This window comes from Cydia amplana, chromosome 2, assembly GCF_948474715.1.
Source record: "Cydia amplana chromosome 2, ilCydAmpl1.1, whole genome shotgun sequence".
NCBI classification, from domain to species: domain Eukaryota; kingdom Metazoa; phylum Arthropoda; class Insecta; order Lepidoptera; family Tortricidae; genus Cydia; species Cydia amplana.
This window is the reverse complement of record NC_086070.1, coordinates 7022346-7048944: the sequence shown is the minus strand read 5'-3', so window position 1 is coordinate 7048944 and position 26599 is coordinate 7022346. Positions and strand designations below refer to the sequence as shown.

Here is a 26599-nt window from a genome sequence, read left to right as displayed (position 1 = left end):
AAATTAAAAAGAAATGCATTTGAATAAGATTGGTAAGATAAACAAGTTGGCAGGTAAGTAACAATAATTATGTAACTTCCCTTTTTAATAATAAAAGTAGGATTTAGGTACCTGACAGCCCGAGAACAAATTCTTTATCATTTTTTTAACTTCTTTTAGCGTTTTTATTATTCCTCGAGCAACTGCATTAGAAGCAATCATAAAGCAATATGAATAATATTACACATAAATTATTTAATGTAGTTTTATGGATAATTGCCAATAATCTATCAGGGTGCCATGTCATCTTTTTCCATTGTAACATCTATTCTATTGTACCATGGTTTGCAATAAACGATATTACTATTACTATTAGCAAAGCACAGGTAAGAAAGACACAACTGCCGACTGCAACTAAAGAAACGTGTATTTTCTATAGTACATGGTACTTTTTTATGGTGGCTATTGTTGTCAGATTAGATATTTTGCCCTGAACAAACCATCCTGAACCAATATAACGAAAAAAAAAAGTTGATAAACAATTGTACATCAAAAGGTACGGTTTTAGTACGATGTACGCTGCGTACAAAAAAGGTACGCAAGGTCAAAAAATAGTACGTAAAACCGTACTAAAAGGTACGATCTGGCAACACTGTACCAAACACAATAACGTAGGTAATATGTAATACGTGACAAACTAACAATCGAATACCTATTTTCTGAAAATATTAGTTAAAATAAGAAATATTTTGTGTAGTCGAGACTTTTCTCATTCAGTTATTTTGTACACGTTTCAGTAGAAGGACTGATATTATAGGTACCTACTCTCGAAGCGTTGACACGTAGTAGGTAAGTACATAGTAGGAACAAAGCCTTTTTTACTTTGAAATTAAATTTTTACACGACTGCCAAAAAAAGGAGTGTATTGTTTTTATGTGTTATCGAGGGTTTGGTTAATCAAATAGGTAAAAGAAGTAAAGAATAACATCAAAAAATAGCGCGTTTTTGTTATCTAGTTTAGATTTAAAAAAATTATCTATTTTTCATTACTTATTTATATATATGATAAAAATCTTAGTTCAATTATTTTTTTGCTTCCTAAAAAACTCCCTTCTATACATATATGTACATAGTTTATATTTGTCCGATGATTACGCTACCATGTATATTGATAAGTTTTTGTGGGTAAATCTGATTGGATTAAATACATATATATCGGTGTAGGGCATTCTTGAAATAAACAGCTCACGGTTTTTTATGAGCGCTGTTTTACCCGTTGACAAGTTCAGTGATATTTTTGTTTTTATTGCAATTTGTTCTTTCTGCAAAGTACATTTCCCTCCTAGGCAGATGCGTATTTCTATAGACATTGTTTTAAAGTACCTAAGCATATTTATTGTGGGCTTCTTGTCTTCTCACATGTTTTATTTATTTTATTTAAAAATCAACACCGATAGTACCTATGCCTTATATGTTAAAAGGCGTCATTCCATGTGAACTATGGAAGTTACTATTTCTTTACAAATCATTCTAAGATAAATTATTAAAAGTAAAATAGCTAATATTATACGGTAACAATACCTCTGTCACTAAATATTTTATTAAATAAATCAATGTGATAATTGAATAGCTGTTTTTCTGCCTTTTAGAGATTTTTAAATGGCGGACCAATATTTGCAATAATCCGTTGTAAATAAATAGCATAATTTTGGCTGAAAACGGTATAATATGATGAAAACGATATATTATTTGAACTCAAATGGCTAGAACACCACGTCGTATATTTTATATAAGGTGCATTGGGGTCAATTCGAAAGTGGAATAAAACCGCTAATTCTACTTAATCAGAATTATTTCATAAATACTTTGACAACACTTAAGCTACTGCAACGGTTACCAATTACTTAATGTTGCTACATTAGAGAGTGCTTCTAGTTTAGTAGATATGTACATATATGCAATTTTTAGGATCAACCTGCATTTGAAATTACCCCAATGCACCTCACATTGCCTATGAGGATATCAATATGCTTAAATTTACTTCTTTATTATTCATTATTGCATATCGACGCATGTATTTTATTGCAATAGGTATCGGTTCAGCAAATTTTCACACGACATTGCACCGGATGCAACAATTGCATGTACAGACAACATCACATGAACACGAGCGGTATAGTTCAATAGAAGTACGTTAGAACATGGGGTCTTAAAAGAAATGAAGCATCGATAAAAGTAGCATTGTTTTAGGTTAAACCTGAATTGAATAGGCGCCTATTGACTTAACTTACATTAGGAACATCGCACGGTCTGTCCCGTACAAATGCTTGTTTTCAGGGTTTTTCTGTGATATAATTATACTCGTAGATACATCGATACCTACTAAAATTCTCAGCACTTTTGTCACAGAAAAGTTAATTCATACCTATATAGTTACGGTTACGGTAGGGTTGCCATATGTGTGGGGACTCAGACCGGGACATTTAAAGAAAACCGGCTAAGTGCGAGTCGGACTCGCGTTCTAAGGGTTCCGTACATTACACAATTTTTAACAATGTATTTTTTCATGTGAAACGTGAGTGAAATGTCTATAAAAAACCCGTAGGGGTAGCATCAAAAACTAAGTAATTAAGTCCGACTCACGCTTGACTGCACATTTCTAATAGGTTTTCCTGTCATCGATAGGTAAAGAACTATTTTGTGTTTTTTTTTTTCAAAATTTTAGCACAGTAGTTTCGGAGATAAATTCTCCATGTGTTTAAATGACTATTCATTGACCAGTCAAGCTATCAGCATGTAGATTCACACGGTCAACCAGCAAAAAACGCGAGCGCAGCGAGCGCGAAATTTTTTGTGCCAAAATTGTGAAAGCGTGTTAAAAAGGCCGGGCCGGGCCTAAAAATCCGAAGTTCCCCAGTGAGGCGAGCTTTCATGCGAGGTCGAAGCCGTGCTTCAGGATAAGCTCAGTTAGAGCATAGACGCCAACCAATGTCCATTGTATTAAAAAACGAGACCGCAGGCCGAGCTTGGCGCAGAGAGGTCAAAGACTAAGCTGAAGAAGAGGAGATTTGGAAGACAAACCAAAAATTTAGGTAAAAAGTGAGGCTGAAGGTCGAACTCAGAAATCTTCACATTACTTAATAAGCCCGAAGCGTACTTATAACCAGCGCGGTGAGCTTTCATGCGAGGCAAATGCCAAGCTTCTGAAACAAATGTTTATATTTGTTAAAAATTAAGTGACGTCGAAGGTCGAGCTGTAAGAAAGCAGCGCTCTAACACGAACCAATCGTCAAATGTTACTCAACAATAATATGTGTCATATGTACAAGAGTTACTCGGAGGGCCGAAGTTCCATTGATGAGGTTTTAGCCCCTCGGGAGCCTGAAATTCTAGCTCTTATTACAGACTTTAAAAGCTATAAAATAACATAATTTACATAATCATCTAATGATTGTGTGTCTGAGAAACTGATATTTGACATTCGGTAAACATTTTTTTTTTAATTTTGGCCATATGAAACGTAGAAATGTAGGTATATTATTATTTACCAAGTCCAGCCCCCTACTAAATAACTATTCTTTTTAAACCGGGACAATTTCCTTATCGGCCGGGACGCCGGGACACCGTGCTTCAAACCGGGACATGTCCCGGCGAACCGGGACGTATGGCAACCCTAGGTTACGGTCAATTTTGTACACTCGCATATTGGGTATACTTGTAAGGCCTTTGTAACTCAAAGCTTTAAGTTCATAAAAAAACTAGACAAAGTAGTTAAAGAGAGAAATTAATGTGGATCACGTTTACCTACTTCTTGTTTACTAGTTTATTTTTAACATGAGCATCCAATTGGGTACCTAACCTACCGTAAAGCCACCCAACTAGTTAGTCTAATACTATGACTATGGTACACAAACTCGTACCAATACTAATATTGTTTTTAGTAATTTCTGGGTGTTATCTTATCTTAATTCAAATAATAGTCACACCTAAACCAAGATATTCGTGTTAGTTTTGGATTTGGACTTTGGACTGTTGTTGGGAGATTTTGGACTAAGTTGGGTGGTTTTTACGGTATCTAAACCCAGTTTGATCTACGAAATTCTTGGAATTATAGTTTTTCCTACATTCTCGTTCTGACGGTACGCCTTGGCAGTCTATGTACGTTCGCTTAGAATGCGTCACCTCGTCCTATGAATACATCAATAATTTAATCTTGCTGACACTTGTTTAGCATACTATTTTGTTATTCGTTTGTTCGTCTACCATCTTTTAACGCTAACTGATAACATATTCAAAACGACATACTTACTGTACAAGACAATAATGTATCACCCTTAGGTATGTATGAAGGGACGTAAATTATGTTTGAAATTAGCTTTACCTAGTCAGAGGCATCCGTTATGTATCAATTACTTAACCAAATAGGAAATATGACACCTTTGTACACCCAGCTGCAAAAGTGAAGTGAAAGAATGAATTCCATTTAAAATGAATCCATGCCATTTTGTAGCTCGTTGTACATACAAACTCATGTTAAATTCTATTTTTACTTTTGAGTCAATTGTAGTATAATTATTAACCCTTCGACCGCCCAAAGACATCAACTGACTTGCGGCTACAGCCCAGCAACATCAACCTTCGTGCATCCCGACAAGGTGCACGATGACGTTGAAAGGGTTAAACCGTGACTAAGATGGCCTACATCACCAATGAAACAAAATAAATAAATAAATAAATTATTTTGTTTTAATGATTGCATGTCATAAATTAGGAATTAGTACCTTAATGTACAATTTTGTAAATATTTTGAATATTGATGTTGTGTGACTGAATACTGTGTCCAACTAGTTGAGTATAAGATCTGATTGTTACGTATTCAAGCAAATAAATACATTCTATTCTATTCTATTCTAAAGAAAATCTTGTAACATATACACCCTCGTTCCCCAAAATTAGGTAACTACTTGTACGAGTGGCTGTAAGCTCGCACTAAGCTTTAGTAGCTCCGGAGCGTAGTAAACAGCACTAAACCAGGTTCACTAGTTTGATCTGACGGCAATATCAACACAAGTCAGCGGTTCGCCACATATCAAACGCCTGCTGCGAACCGATAACAGCCCATTTCATAATCCTATAGGTGCTGATTGCTCTCTAAAGGGATAAATGAAATGCGTACAATTTATTTCTCTATTAACGTTGAGTATTGTTTACACACGTCGGCGAGCGGCCTCGGGGCCAAACACCAGACGCTGTGAAAACATTCTCGCCGAGATTAAAGGTAGACCTGGCCACCTTATCCAGCCTAACCGGGTCCGCCTCCATCCTCCGCGGTACCACACGAGTGTTCAACTCGTAGGGTCCCAGTTGTTTGGTCACGTTTAAGTTTGTTTACAACGGGCTCAGCGCTTCCTACCAGTTATGCAAACTGGAGGGTAGTCTCAATAAAAACAAATTGGCTCGCTGACCAGAGTTGCGCAGTTACACACGTTCGAGGAAGCCGGGCGACACGCAGGATATTACTCAAACTTTTCTAACAAACGACCAACTTATGTTAACCATGTTAAAATATATGGATGAAAACATTGAAAACAAACAATATCAATTTTATCTTCACAGGATAAATAAACCGTGATAAAATCTGTTTTTGAAAGACGAGTGTTGGCTCAAACTTGAGAAGCATTGTTGACACTATTTTTGATATATTTTCGAAACGACATATTAATAATATAAAGTGGAATCTCTAGGCTATGCATATGTCAAGATAATTTGTACAAGGTTGTCATATCACTCGGTTACTACTCACATTAATATGCCAAGAAGCTAATATAATCGCGTCGGCAACATGACATGCCGCCACCACCGCGGACATCGAGCTTCCGGGGCCAGCCTCCAGCGTGTACATCGGCGATCACCTAACCCCGGACAATAAACTTCTCCTAAAACGAGCCAGGGAAATTAAAAATGAACTAAATTATTCGTATTTGTGGATACGTGACTGTAAAATACTAATGCGAAAGAAAGATAATACTAGGGTAATTCACATAAATAGTCACGCTGATTTAGATAAACTAAAATGACCTTTGTGTTTTTTATTATCGGTATTTATTCGTAAAGTAACGCATCTGTTATCTTGCTGTGCTGTGAAAACAATGTTAAATATGCATATAAAGTACGTACATGTGACTTATAATGTCTCAAACTTTCACTGCACTTTATTGTATACCCATATGTCTATCTTATGTGATGTTGATGAAAAAATAGTTCCATGTAAAAATATTAATTTTATTGCAATGTGCTTAGTGGTACTGGTATTGTTGTGTATTGAGCCAGCTGGTCGTTTAATTAACTTAAGAAATATCATGTCTACAAAAAATATAAATGTTTTATGCGATAAAGAAAAGGATGGAGAATACGTGTTTGTTGATAGTACGCGTGAGTATTATTCTCGTATAATGTGGTTATCTGTTTGTAATTTTAACGCGTCGGCATTAAAATACTTAAATTTCAGTTTTGTTTTCTCTATACAGTGTTAATGCAATCTTTTAATGGTTATTACCAAAATGCAAGGGGCTTACGTACAAAGTCTCATATATTTTTCTCACATGTTGCTCAATCCGATTATGATTTCATAGGCATATCCGAGACATGGTTAACAGGTGATTTTTATGACCGTGAGTATTTTGATAACAGGTATAGTGTGTTTCGTTGTGACCGGTCTGCAGTTGATAGTGGCGCTGTGCGTGGCGGAGGAGTGGCCTTGGCCGTGCGGAGCGACTTCAGTCCGGTGCGCCGCGACTGGCCCGTGCCCTCCTCGGCTGGCTGTGAGTGTGTGTGGGTATCAGTCCCTCTGACAGCCTCGCAGGGCAATAATACTAACGTAGGACCGGAAATACGTAACAATGCCTGTCACTTGAATGTTGCTTGCGTTTACATACCGCATGGACCCCATTATAGGGAATCATTAATATCATTTTTTGACATAGTGTGCCAATTAACAGTTGACCATGGTAATGAAGTATTTCTTATAATGGGTGACTTTAATGTATCTCAGGCAAAATGGGTACCGACATCGTCAAGTGTAATGGAGCTCTCATTTGGTAACGATTTTGCAACTCGAAACTTAGCAGACTTTTTATGCTTTTCAGACTTAAAACAATATAATTGTATCATTAATTCATACAATAATTTACTAGATTTAATATTATGCAATAGGGGTTGTAGAGTATCTACATGTGATGAACCATTGGTATCTGAGGATATATTGTACCATAAGGCATTAACAATTAATTTTGAACTTAGCTATGTGCCACAATTAACGCCTCTTGTTAAAGAGATTTACAATTTTCACTCAGCTAATTACGAAGACATTAATAAAGAGTTAAGAGATATAGATTGGGGTACTTATTTTTGTAATATTAGTTGTGAAGCTTCAGTAGAAAAATTTTATAATTTAATTAATCACTTAATTGAAAAGTATGTGCCCCGGCGAAAACTACGGTCTTTGTCGAAATCACCAGCTTGGTATAATAACTCTTTGAAAAAAATCCTTAAGGAAAAATGTAAGTTTCACAAGCGTTGGAAGTTATACAGGAACCCTCTTGATTATGACAGTTTTAAAATTCTACGAAAACGTGCCGAAAAAATGGAACAAAAATGTTACCGTGAATTCATTTCTTTCTCAGAAAATAATATAAAGAATAATCCTAGATACTTCTGGACATATATAAAATCAATTTTTTCATCTAACGGTCTACCGCAAACTATGGTCTATAAAGACATTGTCACTTCTAACGGCGAAGATATTTGTAATTTATTTAACAGCCACTTCCATTCTGTGTTTGAAGTTTATGACAGGAGTTCTGCTGATACGTATAATTTAGCTGCACCAACTAATCCCTTAATAGATATGAACTCAATAGAAATTAGTGAAGAAATTGTAGCACGATATCTCGAATCCGTTAATATTAATAAGGGCGCAGGACCTGATGGAGTACATCCACTTTTTATTAAAAATTGCTCAGCTTCCCTAACAGCTCCAATTACGAACATTTTTAAAAAATCTATCAAGGAAGGTTGTGTTCCAGCTATTTGGAAAAAAGCCTGGATAACTCCTGTGCCAAAGGGTCCGGTGAGCCGTAATATTGAAAAGTATCGACCTATATCTAAATTATGCCAGTTTAGCAAACTGTTAGAAAAAATTGTAACTGACCAATTAGCTGCTGTTGTACGACACCATATAATACCCAATCAACATGGGTTCTACAGAGGTCGTTCAGTTGATACAAATCTGTTAACTTTCACGAATGACATATTACTAGCTATGGATGATGGATTCTCTGTGGATGCCGTGTATACCGATTTTTCAAAAGCATTTGACAAAATATGCCACTATACCTTATTATGCAAGCTTTGGGAACTCGGTATACACGGTGATTTGTTTCGCTGGGTTAAGTCGTATGTGGAAAATCGCACACAGTCGGTGGTGATATCTGGGTTTATCTCTCAGAGTAAATATATCAGCTCAGGCGTTCCCCAAGGCTCCCATTTGGGGCCTCTATTATTTACATTATATATAAACGATATCGTAAAATGTATCTCCCACTCTTGCGTTCTACTTTATGCAGATGATGCAAAAATTTATAAAGTTATTCGTAACTCTTCTGATTGCGAACTGTTACAAAATGATCTGTGTAATTTTGAGCGCTTTTGTGGAGAAAATAATTTGTTTTTAAACATAGAAAAATGTAACACAATTAGTTTTTCTAGAAAAAAAACATTGTCTTGCTTTAATTACAAATTATGTAACCTGGACCTGGTAAGAGTGAATGAGATTCGTGATCTTGGAGTAGTCATAGACGACAAACTATCATTTATACCTCATATCGATTCTATCTTAGCTAAGTCTTTTAAACAACTGGGTATGATCCTGCGAATTGGTAAACCTTTCACGAATACCCTAACACTTAAGATTCTTTATAACAGTTATGTACGAAGTCGGCTTGAGTTTGCATGTGCGATTTGGAAACCCCATTACAGCATTCATATTGACAGGATAGAGAGATTGCAAAAAAAGTTCCTAAAAGCCCTTGATTTTAAATGCGGTATTGAATACAAAGATTATGTGGAATCTTTAAACCGTCATAAAATGCAATCGCTTGAGTGTCGGAGAGACTGCGTTGATTCTGTTCTATTATATAAAATAATAAATAGTCATATTGATGCCCCTAGCCTGTTAAAGGACATATGTATAAGAGTCCCAGGTAATAAAGAACGCCGATGTCGTCTTGGATACAAGCAATTATTCTCCATCCCACGTAGTAGAACTAACTATTCTAAAAATATGTTTATTAAGCGAGCATGTACACTCTATAATCATAATAATATTCTAAAAAATGTAGACATATTTAATTGTACCATAAGCTCAATAAAAAATATATTCAGGACTAGCAGTATGTAAATCTTAACGCGATCTGTCAAAATTTTAGTTAAAATGTCATGTTTGCCGATACTTAGGTACTGAGAAGCCGTTAACAACATAGATCATGTATTTCATTGCCTTTCATTGAGTTTTATGTATATATTTCGCAAATTCTGTGTAATCTTTTACTAATCAAGTGAACCTAAGCCAAGATAGGTACTTTTTCGTGCTTTAATTATAAATATATGTGTAACAAAAATGGAAACTATAGGTCTAGATTAAGAGAAGAAACTGTAACAATATTTTATGTACGACCGTTTGTTTCATACTTAAATAAATAAATAAAATAAATAAATATGCAACAACATAGGAATGTAGTAGTTAACACATTTCAAACAGTTAAAGGTGGCACTTAAACTTCTTATGTGAGTCATGTGTGTCAAGAAACTTAGGTTTACATAGCAGCACCAGGAGTTGCTTCTGTAAATGCTTGCAAACATATTTTTGGTCTAATGATTTTTGAAAATTTTACAGCTTCAAACCAAACCTAAATATTCTAGCATTACCAGTAAATTCTAAAAAGTTTCTTTAATAAATCAACGTGTTGTATAACTCTCTCTATACCTATTTGGAATGATTTTTCATATTAACACTTAATAATAGGTACGCGTCATACTTATTAGCTATCGACAAAGCCTAGTGTCACCCGGAGCATCGTCTCCAAGACACTGGCCACAACACCTTAAGTAAAAATGATGAGTAATACAAATTATATCTAAGTATTTAAGTATTGTATGTATAAACAATGCCAGTTTTCAATTAATATAATAATAGACCCTTTTAAATATATACATTTAACGTGAACGTGTAAAGTATCATGTTGAATATCTCAGCCAAAGAATGCTATTTACATTTCATCTAAGTTCTCAAGAATATTATAAAATGTATGTTGTACTATCAATAAAGAAGGCCATCACATTACAATAAATACATGTGGCGCCAGGCCTTACGTTTAGTTTGACTTTGAAAGACTTATTACCGTTACAACGAACCTTCAACACGACTGCGAATTTAAATAACAAAATGGTGCATAATAATAGATATAAAATCATATTAAATCAACATTTTATACCTTCCATTTTTGTTACTTTATTCTAAAAAGTGAGCGCGAACGGCCTCGCCTATTTATTTTCCTTTTTACTTTGAATATTTTACTATTACAGTGAGTGTTTAAAAAGCCAAATTTACCGCAAAACAACAGTAGTACAGTACCACCTCCTGATACCATCTGAATCACAGATCCTTTATTTGTCTGTTACCACGTTAACGAAGGAGTATGCGATGAATATCAGTTTTGTGGCTGCATTACTCGTAGTCCTAGTCGTGTGTCATGGACAGATTATATTCCTTGATTAATATTTAGTTTGTGATTTTTAATTGAAGATCTGCACAACCACATTTTATATAAACGCCTCATCATATTTATTCTTTAAGCCATTTTAAATTTGGTTAGAAGTAAAAATATTTATTCTTGAGTCTGCCAAGAATTTTCATAGAATACCTATCCAAAAATTTATAACATTTTTTAAGTTATTGAATTGGAGTGCGCTTCAGAAAATGTTTTTTTTTTACTTTTACAACATATACAGTACAAATCATTGTTAAAGTGGACACATTTTGCACTACATGTCCTAATAAATACAATAGGTAAGCATTACACAATGACATTTTAAGTTATCTGCACTTAAAAGTTCTCAATAAATTAGGCGCTACTATTGTATCAAAATTTTCGTGCGACCTCACAATTGTACGACTAAGAAAATCTGTCCTCTAGAAAAGAAAAAGTGGAACTGCAGCCAATTAAGGTGATATTCAAGTAATTTAATTACCGCTAGTAAGAAATTAAATGACGATTTTATTGTAGAGCTGCTTAATTGTGTTGCCGGAGAATTTTTGAGGCCTTTTGAACTTGCCGCTGTCTCAGCTTCTCCGTTCACTGTGGGTTGGGTACATGTTAATGACTTTATCTACTTTATACTGTGATGACATTTGCAATATCCAGCGCATAATAACAGCCTTGAAATATGAACGTAATCTATGCGTTGCGCGTACCGCCATAGTTTTATGGAAATAAGGCGAGGAAATTGCAATCAAATCCTTTAATTACAAGGCTTCTTGCGGTTCCGAGCCACCCACGTCGATATTTTATTCCGGTTTTTGATAATAATGTAAAATAACATTCTGTGTATAACCGATCAAAGTTTCTGTTTTATTTATGCAGATGCAAAACGTTTCGTTTCCTTTAGTTTTTAAATAACTAGGCGGCTATGAAACATGTTTTATTTATGTTTAATTTCCGTTCACGATTTTAGATACAAGTTTTATCGAAACTTTAATTTATTTTGTTCGGTATATGACTCAATCAGAGGTAGAATGTTAGCATTTTGCACAGCGTTGTTCAAGTAAAGCGAGGTTGGGCAATCGATAAAACGGTTTACTTTATTCATCAATGGCTGCTACCTACGCGCAAGCGTGCCACCCAGTGTATTTACTTATCTAATTAAAACCATACACTTTATACGGCTGTATTCATAAAAACCAACGAGCATGAACCAGAGTTACTTCGTCAGTATTTAAATAAACTGTATTATTGTCACAACAGAAAATAACGCAGCAATTCAAATAGAGCACATGCAATACTGGATTGAATTTGTCAGATACATAATTTAAAGCGACGTTAAAAATAAATAAAAAATGCTATCTATTTTTAATCAGAAATATCGCATCACAATAACAACCCTTGAGCCCCTGACAATAACAAACGAGGTGCCAAATCTGGAATTGTAATTCAGCCGTAAAATTCATGCAATTGATATAATTTTATGTAGCCCATTGTAGCCCTTAGCAGAGCGGTGTAGCGTAATGTATGTCGGAGTCGGCAGGGGCAAACACGGGGGCTCCGAGGGGCTCCCGGGGACAGCGGGTGCGTCTGACATTGAAGAAGTGCCAATAACAGGGGTATAAGTGGGGGGTCGGTAAGGAAGGGCGTTACATCGGTACGAGATCAGAATATTTTGTTTGCTATCTGTACTGTATCCTAAACAACGGATTACGGATACGGGAGGGGCGGTGTACGTGTGAAGATTCGATCGATTATTAAAATCAGGGTAAATTATTTTATTCTGAATCGTTCTGGGTTAAAGGTCTACATACATACCTACTATTATATGTATAGTAATATGTATGCATAGAACAATATTATTTTACGTCACGATTTTAAACAAACATTAAAAAGAGGTACCTAAATTCAATTGACCTAAGTAGAATCCGAGACCAACGTGTTACACGAAATCCCTGAATTTATGAAAACGACGTATAGTTATGTTTCATGTGCAATGCAGAAATATAAGTTCATTGCTCGCTAGCTATTTCATAGCTAGTTTACACACAACAAAAATTGTTACCAAATACAAATACCAACATAACAGATAAAGCGATAAAAATAATATCACCCTAAAATTCGGACCCCTGAAGTAGACAAAAATGACCAGAATAAATTGGAATTGCAGTGGCAGTCGATAAGCCATTCTGTTTATTGAGTGTCGCATTTACATCGGTGGGAGTGAAAGAGAGGGAGCACGTGTGAATGGAGTAACAATATGTTTCGTCAGTCAATCGGAACTTATATCATCTACATATTTGCGTTTATGCGTATGAAAACATCAGTAAAAAATGTTAAGAGCAAACACTTGTAATAGTTAATATTCGTTGATAAGTTAACAATAAATTAACACTAAAGTAGCATCACGCACTATTTATTAGAACAAGTCATGCAATAAACACAGCTACTGTCATCTTCCTGCTTTACATACATACCAGTCAAAATTATAGCATCATGAATTCTTAGTCTGTCTACTATTTAATAAGTACCTAGAATACAGCTATGGTTCACAAGTTCAGTACAAAATTCAGTATAAATACCTCTCGACGGAATGTCTTTTTGGGATTGTTTGAGTTTTTTCTTCCAATCCAATAGAACGGCGACATTTAAATAATAGTCTGGACGAAGTTATTCGAGTTAATTTTAAACCGTAGTTGCGAGCTTTTGGACTATAGTTTGGTTGTTTTACGGTTGCCTTTTTATAATATTAGATACCTAATTAATGAGGCACTAGGTATTAATAGGAGTTACCCCGAGACATAGCCTATTGGCGCACCATCGATTGACATACTTGATTGACCATTCTTAAACCGTATTGCAAAGAAATAAGCTCTACTGAAAGTGAATTAAGTGGATTCAAGTACATAGCCGGACAGCACTTTAATATCTGCAGTTAATTTAATTTTATAAAATATTGTTTGCTACTTAAGATAATTCCTATTTGTGCGTAGTTGTTGTATTCGCAGGTAGGATCGTAATTCTGTTTTACACGGGCAGCGGCCGCGGAGCAGAGGCCGTAAATTAACAATTACAGTTTTATTGTTGGCCGCAATTGCCGCGTTTTCCACTAATCGTTGATTATTACTGCAATTAAAGCTGGGCGCACATGTAACGTAGGTAGTTTAGGGAAAGGATGCCGATTGATGGAAACACCATTATTGGAATGTATGGCTAAAAGTTTTTGATTTAAAAATTTACATTGCATGGAAACTCTTTTAGACTAACTATAGGTAGGTACGTTCTAATTCAAGTTCACAAGTGAACCATATAAGAAAAAAAATATTTTGTAAGTAAAAAGTTACCTCCATGAAAAACTAAATAAGATAAACATTCAAGATTATCATTCATATTTGCAAAATTTTTTTTTATAATAGGTAAGAAAAACACACAGTCCGTGTTCATTATGAACGCTGAAAATCGGCAGAATCAATCCTCTTGAGGGAAAAAGCAATTACCCCGAGCACCACTCTGCCCGAAATGAAAGAATAGAAAGAAATCAAATTAAACAAACGCTCATGTTAATACCTAGAAATGTATTATTTTACTTAACGTAATGACACGCACCACGTTATTCGCACGTCGACAAAGTAAAAGCCCCATACGAACATGTGTAATCCGGACATATTTATATACAGAATAGGCGCGAAACACCCTTAAACGGTGGCCCAAGATTAGTCGGCGTCATTCCGCAGCGTTACGGGAATAGCGAAGCTACGAAATAAAATGTTTAGGGTCATTCTAGTGGGCAACGAGCTCGGCTAGCTCTCCCAAACGGCGATGGGCCTATTTACCCGGTTTGCCCCACGCCCCCGGGGGAAAGATGGGCCATCATAAATTGTTGGCCGCAAATTTGCAATCCTATCTTTTCCCCGGTGAGGGTGGCTCCACATTAACATAACTGCGAGAATAGGTGTGGGTAATGCGCAGTAATTTATGGTGGTTTGTACGTGTACGTTATTTTGATATGTAGATACAGCTTTGAGAGTTTTCTGTATTCACAAGGGTCAAGAATAAAAAAATATTTTCATGGATTTAATTAGCATCAAGTTACAATACATACTGCATAGGCTAAAATTAAATAAAGTCAAGTTAAAATTATCATATGAATCCAGTATTTAATGAACGTTTTTTAATATGTTTCATAAACGAGTTCATATCAAAACATCACTTGGATTTTTTCTATGACCAACTTTCAAATTTAGTCGTAATTTATAGTTATTTTAGATAACTCATGATTTTTCAACCAAAAATGTAATACATTACTGGCCTGTAAGGCTATGGATACATCATAAAATTATAAATGCGCAAAATAAATAAATATCACAATCAAACTATCAAAGTGTTTGCACGAAACCGGCTCCGCGCGCCATTCACAACTCTACTTTGATTAAGCGCTTAAAAATTTACCACGAAACATGCAATGAAACTTTTATTCCCCGAGTTGGATTAATTTTTAATTATAATTGCTCGTAACAAACGAGCTTAGGGCACAGTGGCGCCGCGGTGCGTGAGCAAGCGAGATCACCACACCGCCTTAACGACGGGGGAGCTATATTAAATGCATTCCTCACTATAAGAGCCTTAATTGCGCATAGAAATTTTCTGCTATGGGATTAATGTAATTTGTATGGGCTGGGCCAGATGTACGAAATGAGAACTATTAAGTTTTTCATTAAATCTTTAATAAATTGCTTTTATGTAAGCTGTAAAAAATGTAAATAAAGTAATTGTAGGTACCTACATCTAATTGACTAAGACGTACTTACTGTTTAACTGTAACGGGTTTAGTATAAGTAATAAGAGAATACTTACATCATAATCAATTACCAAAACGAGCCTTTACGAGCTATGTCCCTAATAAAGCTAGCTATAAACGCGACAATGTCGCACGGTAAACTATTCCTAGTACTTAAGCGTAGTTTACACTTTGCAGACCTTCGCTATTTGCCCCTTAAGGGCGCGTTTCGCCCTCAGAATAGGGCTTTCGTAATTAAAACGTTCTAAAACAACGATTATGGAGTCTGAACTATAACTACGGAGACTTGAGTTTTGTGAGCTCATGGGAGATATGATGTTCATACAGGCCAGCTAAAACTGAATTGTTTGCTTAATGGGCATAGTGTAGTGTAGACCAGGGATGTTGCGAATATGCATCCGCAACCGCGGAACTTCCGCATTATTTTCAACATCCGCATCTGCATCCGCATCCCCATAAAATCGATGCGGATTTAATGCGGATGCGGATGTGGAACAGGTCGGTACAGGAACGTCTTAGCATCGGCGTAAGTGCTAGACTGCTAGGTAATTTAGTCATTAGCCAAAAAAACCTATTGGAAATTAGCAGTCAAGCGTGAGTTGGACTTAATGTACGGAACCCTTGGAACGCGAGTCCGACTCGCACTTGGCCGGTTTTTTTAAATAAAAATGACTAAAATGTAATATTTGACGATTTTTATGTACCTATCTTGACATCCGCAGATCCTATCTTGAGCCTTTAAAAATCCGCATCCGCATCCGCGGATGTCAAAAAATCGGCATCCGCAACATCCCTGGTGTAGACGATGCTTTAGGGGAGGACTTTATTACGTTTGATGAGAGTTGTGAAACCAAATTATAATTTAGTTAAGTTGCGTGTGAGTATAAAAACTACCGCAATGAAAGTTCTCCATGGGTAAAATAAGATAAAAATATACTTGAGATGAATTGCTTACGCGCAGTAACCAAGTGGTAATTAAATTAGTGTCACTGATACTGATACTGTTATAGTCTATTAGAGAATATCAGTAATAGCACGTTCTGTTTGAAATAAGTACTGACTTAATGGAACTCTGAGGAATAGGCAAAATACTTTAACATAGTTGTACCTAGGAGAACGATAGGTCAATATCAATTTTAGTGGATTAACTAAAGTGATAGAGAATATACGCATGGAAGACCTTATTCGATAACATTCGAAGAATGATTTTAAAGTTCAAGATCTCACATCTAAGGGTGTAAGCTGTGCGTTGTCTGGCAGTAACGAAACTATATATTTAAAATATTAAGATGTCGATACCGGCAGACAGAAGTCGGTATTTCAAAAGGCCTGTATCAAATCCACTAAATCAATTTACAATATCCGGCCTTGAAGTCCGTCCGTTATCAATCCGCCATAACGTATGCCCGCATTAACTTTCAATTAACTCAATTTATGGGTCCGTACAAACTCGTCGTAAACTATAGCTTGGATAGTAAAATTATTAACAAAGGAGGGCTAACGAGCCCGGTCGGCGGTCTGCGACGCATAGCAAATTAGATTTGCATCTAACCCCTGCAGCAAGCCACGCCCTGGCCGGTTTCAATTTGTAGCCATTTTGTCGCCTGACCACAGGTTTTAAACGCTAGACGGTTCTTAGAAAAATATTTACTTTATCGTCGATGGCGTGGCGTAAATCATACACGGGAAAACTGAAGCGAATTCTGTGTACTTTTTCTATGAGGATAGAAAAATTAGGCGCCTAAGTAGGTATGTTTTAAAAGGCTTATTATTAACCGGGCAACTAAAATATTAAACAGGAACTTTAATTGGGCATATAATAATATAATTTGGCTGTGCATCAATATTTTAGCGCCTTTAATTTTATATTAGTCTCAAATATAAGCATCATATTATTAAAAAACTGGCAGCAAAATAAAGTCACCCAAAAAAAAATAGGGAACTTGAAGTGATAGGTTGGCGACTAAAATAATAAATTGGCAACTTATATTGTAAAGCGATCATAAAATTTGGTTGCCATCTAGTTGTTCACACCTAAGTAATCATAATTGGGCATATCGTTTCAGCTAGGTAGTATTTTAACACGAAAGCAGTCACTTTTTACACAAAACACCTCAAATGAATTTACCAATACGCAATAATGGTCAGTATACTTATAGTCGAAATTCCTAATCATTAAACACAATGGCCATTATAAGTTAAGTACCATACCATCTTTCAATTTTTAATTACAAATTTCAATAGTTACCACTGTGTGTCCTGCCAGAGTCAACAGATAGGTGCGACGACGAGCGAAGCGAGGAGGCGCGTGTTAGGTTGACCGTGTAATAACCAAACAAAATATTTTATAAGAACTTCATTTTTGAATTAATAGATAGCCGTTTTCTTTTTAAAATGTGCTTCATAAATGGTCCAATATAATAAATCAGTTGCCAAAGAAATACTTGGTACCTGCCTAAAAATAATCACAAGCTGTAACGGCATTAAAAGACAACTCATATTGATATATTATATTCTCTTTATTTATTTATCATCTTAAGTTAGGTTATTTTATAATATGGATATAAAAATAAAATACAAAAACACTTACAAAAACAATACAAAATACGTATAAACATATTATAAAAAACCTAATCTAGGGTGCCGCCAGCAGCGGGGCAAGGCCCAAGCTGCCGGTGGTCAGGGCTGCAGAGAGAGGAACCGGCGGACTATCCGCGCCGTGTCCAAGATCACCGCCTTCTGCATCTGACCCTTGATCCAACCACCTAGCGAGAGTCTCTCAAGATGTTGGTCGAGACTCTTCGCTATTAGACCGTTCGCTGAAACAACTATCGGGACAATGATCGTCGAATCAACATCCCACATGGCGGTTATCTCGTGAGCCAAGTCTAGGTACTTACTAGACTTGTCCTTCTCGGCTTTCACGAGATTCTCATCATGGGGGATGGTGATGTCAACGAGCACGGCCCGGTGCTGCGATCGATCTATTATCACAATGTCAGGCTTATTGGCTACAATAGTCCTGTCAGTGATGATAGATCGATCCCAATAGAGCGTGGCACGACCATTCTCGAGAACTTGCTCAGGTGAATACTTGTAGTACGGTACTTCGCGGTCCACAAGGCCGTATAGAAGAGCAAGCTGCTGGTGAATAATCCTGGCTACGAGATTATGTCTGTGCAAGTACTCGCCGTTAGCAAGATGAGAACAACCGGAAATGATATGCCTGAGTGACTCTCCGGGACGGCGGCATGCCCGACAAATGTCGACCGTACCGTCCTTCAGGATATATTTCCGATAGTTGTTCGTCATCATTACTTCGTCCGCAATTGCACAGGCAAAACCCTCGGTTTCTCCGAAGAGGTCCCCGAATCGTAACCAGTTCACCGACGCGAGCAGGTCCACATCAGGTCCCGTGAGGGCCTTGTAGAACCGCCCGTGTAGCACCTTACTCTCCCATGCCGCCTTGCGATCCGCAGTACTTAGTACCACAGGTTTGCGCCAGTTCTCGTTTGCCAAGGAGAGCGGCGTGAGGTTCCTGTCTACTGCCACCACATCACGATGCATCCCACACTCGTTGTTAAGGAAATAATTCCTGAGATTGTACACCTCGCGGTTGTGGAGATCCTTGGCGTTTAGGAAGCCTCGGCCTCCACATTTCCGTGGGATGTACAATCTCATAACTGACGAGCGTGGGTGTAGCATGCGATGTGCGGTGAGCAGTGATCGGACCCTCCGATCCAGGGCGTCCAGCTCGGTCTGAGTCCACCTTAGTATGCCAAAGGAGTATGTGAGTAGGGGCATTACCCAGGCGTTGAAGGCGCGCACTTTGTTGCCTCCTGACAAAAGACTGTTAAGGACTTTTGTGAGCCGACTGAAAAAGCGCTCCTTCACCGACCGTCTAATACCCTCGTCCTCAATACCCAACGACTGTGACATACCAAGGTATTTATAGGTTTCTGATTCAGAGATAGATCTGAAAGCCATTGTCTCAGAGAGTTGTAAATTTGTTGAATTTACAACCCTCCCCCGCTCTACATGTATAACCGCACATTTATCGACACCAAACTCCATGTTGATGGCACTACTGAAGACTTCGGTAGTTTTCAGTAGGTCCAACAAGTCTTGGTTATTTGGTGCAAATAATTTGAGGTCATCCATGTACAGAAGGTGAGAAATGACTTCACCCTCTCTCCGAAGCCGGCAACCTAGTCCCAAATCTTTCAGCAGAGTGCTGAGGGGATTCAGAGCTAGGCAGAACCACAGGGGACTCAGACTGTCACCCTGAAAGATTCCTCGCTCAATCCTTATAAAATCCTGCGGACCAGAGCGGTCATTCCCGCCTCCTGGTTGACGAAGGACTGTGGTCCACCGCCTCATACACGCGCTTAGGAAGGCTCTCAAAGTTGCATCAACTTTATACAGCTCTAAGACCCTCCCCAGCCATGAATGAGGCACCGAATCATAGGCCTTCTTGTAGTCAATCCATATATATTTGTTGTTACCTAGTTTTTAATCTGAATTTAATTTCTGTGTATTTTTAATTGTATGGTGCAGAATAAAGAATATTTATTATTATTATTATATTTTAAGGCTCCGTTTTTGTTGCCAAACTATTAATTTTTGTAGCCATTTCTATATTTATAAACTACCCAAATTTGATTAATTAGTTGACCGGTTAAATACGTGCCGTTTTAAAATAGACGAGGCAGTAGGAATTTGGTTTTAAGGACGTAAGTACACTCGTACGCTAAGAAGGAAAAAATTATGAAGATTTCTTAAGCTCTTCAAATCAAGCCTCAAAATGTAGGTATACCTATTAAGTAGTAAATCTTTTCACCTATGACTTTGATCATACTAGCTATAGTAGGGAAAGCATGTCCGACCTAAATAGCTACTGCGGGAGATCTAGCCTTGACCGGTTTGAAAGTGCGTTTGATATTATATTTAATGTTACTAATGTTTAATGTTACTACCTAGCTAAAACCTAACTAAACATCTTATGCGAAACTATGCTGTGCATTCATTATTGAAATTAATGAATAGACAAAAAATAATTTAGAAAATGTCTCTAATATTTTGTAGGTACATTTTACGCAGGTATCTACATAGGTACGTAATTTTCAATTACTGAAGCCGTCGACTCATCTTAATCTAATACGCTAACATTTTTCAGTACTGAAATTCCCATCTCATAGCACTATCAGCCAAAATGCCAATATAACCAGATATAAAAGCATCCATTTTGAAGCGAAATATTTTCTCACTTAAGCTCTCTAGACATTCTCGTACATTAGGGAGTCTATTCCAAAATACATTTACGCGAGCAGCTACAGCGGGGGCGGGGCGAATTATAAAACAGTGTTCGCCCTTTGTTTTTTAAAGGTATATTGTACCTATGAAAAAGGGCGCGAGCGACCTATGCGGTATTCAAATTTGGAGGCCCTGTAGGGGAGGCTAATTCGTTTTAAATTACGTTACGATATTGCTTTGGGAGTTAAAATATTGCTGATATAAACAAGCGGGAGAGGGTTGGAATAAAATATTAGTAGAGGGACTCGCTTTAATTAGTTTATTGGAACCCCGTGTCGAGGCATCTAGGTATCTCTGATTATCTCCATACTAAGAACCGTGAGTAAACAACACGCGATACGCTCCGTGTAGGTATTCGCAGCATACCTTAGGATTGGCATCAGTCATTATGATTCATTTGCTTGTCAAGCAGTAAAATAGCTGAAAATACAGCCCGCTGCGCCACCAAACGTCATTTTTCTAAGAACTATTTCACAAATAATACTGCAGTTATTCCCCGCCTGACGTTATTTGAGTCATTAAAAGTTATTCGTCATATCGTAAATTAGTAAAATCTATCTAAGATTTTTATGTATTTTTAATGTAATATAGCCTACTCTACTCTGGTTCTAAACTACCTTAATAGAAAATTAATGCGAATTTAATTCAACCAAGTGTTTTACGATTTGCTTTTTCATCTTAAAATCTTAACGATCATTTCGTAAAATAACTATAAAAGTTGTCGTGCTAATTTTACTAACACTAAATATATGAAAGTTTCGAAAGTCTGAAATAATTTACAGCTTGTCAAAACGCCTCTACGCTTATACTACTTATAATTTACGTGGCAGCGTTTCGTAAAAATGCATATAGAAAGCAGTAGTATAAGCACAAATCTAATCCGCAATAAACGCGAGACGTAACGAGGGCGTTAATAAAGATATAATAATAAATATTCCTGGGATGGCCTGAGCCTTCCGGGGATCGAATTAAAGTGAGGGTAAGGAAATTGCACGGTTCCCTCGGGAGGAGGTGAGCGACAGCTGTGGACTTTCTATTTATCCGCGATCGGGAAAACGGCCCGATATTACTATGTTCCCCATATTATCTCGATATCGTTTCAGTTACGATGAAAAATAATTCCTGCGATGGTATGGCAGATGTGGCCGTGGGCAGATAAGGTTTACCTATATCGAGAATAATATCTCGTAAATGTCATTTTCCTTGTGTGTAGCGGCCAAAATTAACTATCCTATGAATAAATAGATATTCTGTTTTGTATAGGTTCATACCCAAATAATCAGGCAGGGTATTTTCCAAGCTTTCATACGTAGGGTAAACTTTTAACTGACCGCACCCTAATTTGATGTTTGACGTTGAAATCTAAATGATTGATTAAAGTGCTATTGAGATGTCTCGTGTAGGTAATCCAAATCGTAAACTAATCAGTATACTTAAAAGTCAAAACTTCGATTCGTTGATAAACAAATGATCGACGCAATGCACGTAGGCGTAGATCGGAAACAATAGCGTCACGAGCCGTTATAAAAGGAACGCGCCAATACTCAATGAATTCTGAATTTTATTAATTATAAACCGTTCTAATCCAACGGCTTATGATTTACAGCCAATAAAAACTATTCAACAAATTCAAAAGCAATCGTATAGACATAGCTTGCGAAAGAGCGATGACAATCTCAGTTTTATGGAGAAGACCTCGTAAACGTCTATTAATATGAATGGGCTCCAATTACTTTTACGATTCGCGTTTTGTTGAGAGACGTTCTAAAAAAAGTTTACGATCTTCCGCCCCTGGCTGATTGAGTTTATGATGGGCATGGGGGTGAGCACGAGCTTAGAGCATAGAGTATAGAGCGTGGACCGTGGGCAGCCGGACCGCGGCAGATGGATCACGGACTCCACACCTGCCCGAGGATTAGTCTATTGACTAGGCTAGGAACTTATTCTATATGTAGATACACATATGTACTAGATAGACAAGACCTTTGTAAGTCACAAAGATCCGATGGTATGTTATCATAGCTCAATGCTGTAGAGTTTTTTCTCTTCCACATGATGCAACGATTCCCCTTGATGAATGGATTAGACACTCCCCCCCTAAGTACTACAATAAATATTTTTTTTACTGCTAACATCAAATCTTTAACTTGTAGTCTCAATCACACCGGAGATGCAATTCCTGTGGATTAAACCCATCCGGTTTTTTTTTATATCCAAAGGAAGTAAGGTGCGAAGTAAAGGCAGGTTTAACGATCTTCTTGTTTGGGAAGAGATGACAAGGTAACTCGTTAACGAAATGTGTCATAAAACCATTTGAATGTTTCATTTATGATTCTGTTACGATCCGATGAAGCAATAACGATGCAGATGTATTTACGTAGGGATAAATACCTTGATTTATTTGAATATAGGCAAAATTTTATATCTAAAGATTACCTATCAACCTGCCAGGAATCAAAACTGGTCATACCTAACGAAACTAAACAGTAAGTAAATGTTTAATACTGCCGTTCGAGCTGAAATAGCTTATTAATATCGATTGCTGTCGTAAAGTGCTTACTCAACCCATAAAACAATACAAAACCGACGCTTAAAGCATCGGAACATCTGAAATGTACAATAAGAGCCATCGAGTGAATGGGAATGCGGTGATCTGAATGAGTATGGGCCATAAGAGCGCTGTGTGCCAGCAGGCCGGGCGTCTATCACGTCGTATGACCGCTCGATGCGTCTTATTACACCATTATCGCTCGTATCACTCATAAAATGCTAATGAACGGCCGTTTCGGACCAAACATCCGAGCGCGAGATTCGAATGACGATACGTAGGTAACTTGAAGTCGACGGTTCGTCGGAAACGTAATCGTAATCGTTCTATGCGCTTTCAAAACAACGCGTAACACGACCGACTGAATGGCCGGCGAGATAGCTGATGTTTTTAAAAGCTCTTTTATTGTGCGACCAGTACGTACCGCACCGAGCGCTTACTTACGATACTGCATTTTAAACTTTATGCTCTATAGAAGCGAGAATAAACCCGCGTTATCTAGATATATTACTGTGATTCATTGGACAGCGCCTAAGATTTTTACACCAGCCTTGGCAGTTATGAGATGATAATTTCACAATTAATTATACCACAATAATGACGGCGTACATTTTCTGAATTTACGTGGGCGGTTCAGTGTCGCGTTTTTGTGAGGCGTTTTTTCTAAGCTCAGAGAGTTTAAGCTGATTTGTTGCATAGATTTTTCTTACTAATAAGCGACGTAATGTTATTTATATTTTCATAATAATACCACCTACCTCTTATATCAACGCATTATAGTATCATAAATACGTGTCGGATTCTGTGCTATTCGGAAATAAATTTATTTTAAGGGCTCTATTCCTCGCTTTATCTTACTGTAAGATTTTTCCGGTGTGATCTCTCAGCTATCTATAAATTAACTATCCCCTCGGCGGCTACAAGCGATAAAGTCACGGGAGTACCCACTAAATTCAACTGAACAATATTTAGTTACTCCAAACCGGTACGTGACACACGATACGTACAATAACAGTTTTTTTTTGTGACGCCTCAGGAACGTTATCTGTGACTGATGGAGTCATTTTCAAAAATAAAACGGCCTCTCGTCTCTCCATGGGAATGTACGACCACTTCACATTAATATATTATCAAAATAACGCTTTCTAAGCCCCGCGGGCGCCGACGCCGCGAGCTTATCTACTACACGAATACTCACAAATAATAATAGGAAATAAAGTGCGTACTTAGCGCGGTAATTTGGAGTTTTAAACATCCTGTTGTAGTATTAACACGTGGGCCCCTAACGTAAATACTGACTACGAAAAAAGTGTAACATCGGGCAATTATTTTTGGAACACTGTTGCCTAAAACAGCTGATACAAGCGTTCTCAGAACGTCGGTCGGCATCTATCACAAAGAAACCTTAGATATCAAAGCGCTACATCGACACGGAAACTAGCATATAAAGCAAAACGAATTCTTTTAAGCCGAGTTTATATTTAGCTTGATTAAAACATCAGAGGCGAGTGAATTAATCCCGGCGCAGTGGGCGGCAGACTGTACTTATTTATTTGTGTCGCTAACGTATGTATTTCAGACGTGGATTAAATGGGAAAATCCTCGCTGAAAATTCGCTTTTCCCACTCTTTGGAAAAAGGACTCAGTGTTAATAGTTTAGAGTGCATTTCCGCGTGAGTCTAGTAACAGTTGCGCCGTTCCTTTTGGGGCGGCGCGGTGAATGCACATCCGCTGCAGACTTTGTATAATTACGCCCTCTGGGATTCGTTGTTTGGACGCACTAGCACTAGCTAACTACACATAGGTACTATGTTTCTACTAGCACCCACAATCCTCAATACTATTGGTCGCGCGATCCTGGTAAAGTCCAGTTTACGAATGAACTGATGTAACATGACCTCTAGATTTATAACTACTCTGTGTAAACGAAAAAACGAATACTACTCGTAGTTCACCTGAGCTTTGACTCGCCCTTTCTCGGTAAGCGACTGAAATATCACTCCTGAAGGCTATATGTATAGTATAAACGTAGTTTCTACTAAGGGCTGCTGTTTGTTTTGTGTCGCAAACTCTTGTTTGTGTTTTAAATTAGATTCGTGATTCATTTTCATTAAGTTGATGGTTATGTCTGTTAATTAAATACGGGTGTGGCACTATAGTGGCACATAAGTGAGCATTTTACTACGAATACATTGTGGATGAACAGAGGGCTTACCTATAGTCGTGAATAGGAACTCAAGATATGATACCGGTTTGATCTCAATACAAACGGATATTAAAATTAATCGTTATCATACATCGTTAAATACACTTTACATTAGGTATATATTACTTTACATTTATATCTGTATATGCTAGAAAACCTAACCATTACTGCGTATAATTGGCGCCGTTGAAGTTGCGTCCCGTAATGCATCCTGATGCCATCGGTCGATAGCATTATCATAAGTAGCATCATTTCTAACATCACGCGATTCTAGATCCAAAATTCTTCAGTGTTAGGGATGTAATTGCTTGCTGGAGATTGCAAAGAGTTCATGCTTTGGCCAGCCCAGCCAGTGTGAGTTGATACGTGTGGCGTAGCATGTTTCGTTCGTTTAGGGGTCTTTTGGCTGGTCAAGCAAGGTTCATTGCTCATTCAGTATGAATGCGAGTGACGGGCTGGCTTGCATACGGAACCAGTCCCTACTACCGAGAACGCTTTGCAACTGTGATACATGGTTTTTGAGATAAATCTGTTGTAAGAAATGTTTTTGTAGGGAGTTTACACATGGTTTACATGCTGTCCTAAAATAAGTAGGTAATAGAAGGAGGTATGTAGAAAATGTCTACGAGTTTTGCTAAGTTTTAGAAATATTGTACCTCTAACATCTAATTAACTGTGAGGTATTGTTCTAAGTATCACTTTACCATATTTATCAAAGTTTAAGATATAAATAAATAGGTACACTTTTGTTTTCGATCCTTAAAATCAAAACAATTTTGTTAAATGGAACTAGGTACATTCGAAGATTGAACTTGAAGGACATACACCACCTACCTATACTACTTGTTCGTAAAATATTTCCTGTCATTTTATATTAAGTACTTACCTGTCAAATGATAAATGGAGTTAAAATACATAGGAATCATATTCGTCTTCCT

General features: G+C 37.2%; 1 protein-coding gene across 4 annotated transcripts in view; it reads left to right on the top strand.

Annotated features, from left to right (window-relative positions):
• LOC134662030 (homeobox protein abdominal-A homolog) overlaps positions 1–26599 on the top strand; it is a 54581-nt gene that overhangs the window by 16260 nt on the left and 11722 nt on the right. The window lies entirely within an intron of this gene.